The sequence below is a fragment of the Cryptotermes secundus genome, unplaced genomic scaffold (genome assembly GCF_002891405.2).
Source record: "Cryptotermes secundus unplaced genomic scaffold, Csec_1.0 scaffold132, whole genome shotgun sequence".
Taxonomy (NCBI): Eukaryota; Metazoa; Arthropoda; class Insecta; order Blattodea; family Kalotermitidae; genus Cryptotermes; species Cryptotermes secundus.
Window position 1 is genome coordinate 28,071 of NW_019722426.1, and position 938 is coordinate 29,008.

Genomic DNA, 938 nt, shown 5'->3' on the forward strand with positions numbered 1-938 from the left:
AGGCTCCTCGAGGAACCCACCCTCACGAGGCTGTCCTATTCCCCACTATCCCATCCCGGATTATAGCAAAATACAGCCCAAAACTAACTCCTATAATACACCTCAAGGTTCCTCGAGAAACCCACCCTCACGAGGCTGTCCTATTCCCCACTATCCCATCCCGGATTATAGTAAAATAAAGCCGAAAACCAACTCCTATAACACACAGAATAATGGAAGGAAAAACAGAGTGGTGAGTGGTGTGGTAGCATGTTGCGTGGGTCAGATAGAAGGGAGCAATCCGCATCTTATGGGGCATGGAATAGTGCAGAATAGTAAAGCGTCGATAGAGATTCTTGATCGAGGATCCGGGAGATTCCTTCTTCACTGAGGTATTCACGGCATTCACTGCCGTCTCCAATCTTTCCTGGCCATCCAAATTCTGTTTACCTGCAACATTTCGAATCACGGTGTAAGTAATAATATTTCAGTTTCTCCCTGTAATGAAGGACACCATAAACAATGAGCATTGCATCTGGGTAAGTGAATGATATCACACGCAATTTTGTGAATCGTAGACTCAGCGCGACGCGATAAAGCACCCGTTGCCAGTAAACACTATTTCGCCGTGACGGAACAGCAGAGGAGCTGGGTTAGACAGTAATTCCCTGCTGTGACGTAACAACGGACACTGCTTCGGCTAGAGCAACAGGCAACACTATAAGAAGCCATCTGAGGACCGAGCGTGGCAGTGTGCGTTGAGAGAAGATAGACGAAAACGACAGAATACAGTGTGTGCCAACAGAATACAGTGGTTAGCCAGCACGGAAAGACGGACAGTTATACTGTCTAGTGAGAGTATTTAACACGAAAGGGGAGACTGCGAAACGACTTGTTCAATATTGTGACGTGCTGAGCTATGGATGACGCCCCCCCCCCCCCCCCCGCCCACGCAGCAG

General features: G+C 48.3%; 1 long non-coding RNA gene across 1 annotated transcript in view; it reads right to left on the reverse strand.

The window, feature by feature from the left end:
* Nucleotides 1-187: 187 nt before the first annotated feature.
* Nucleotides 188-938, reverse strand: part of LOC111861289 — a 7,664-nt gene continuing 6,913 nt past the window's right edge. Inside the window, exon 5 of the long non-coding RNA XR_002842214.2 lies at nt 188-429. This is a non-coding gene — a long non-coding RNA (uncharacterized LOC111861289). The remainder of the gene's footprint in view (nt 430-938) is intronic.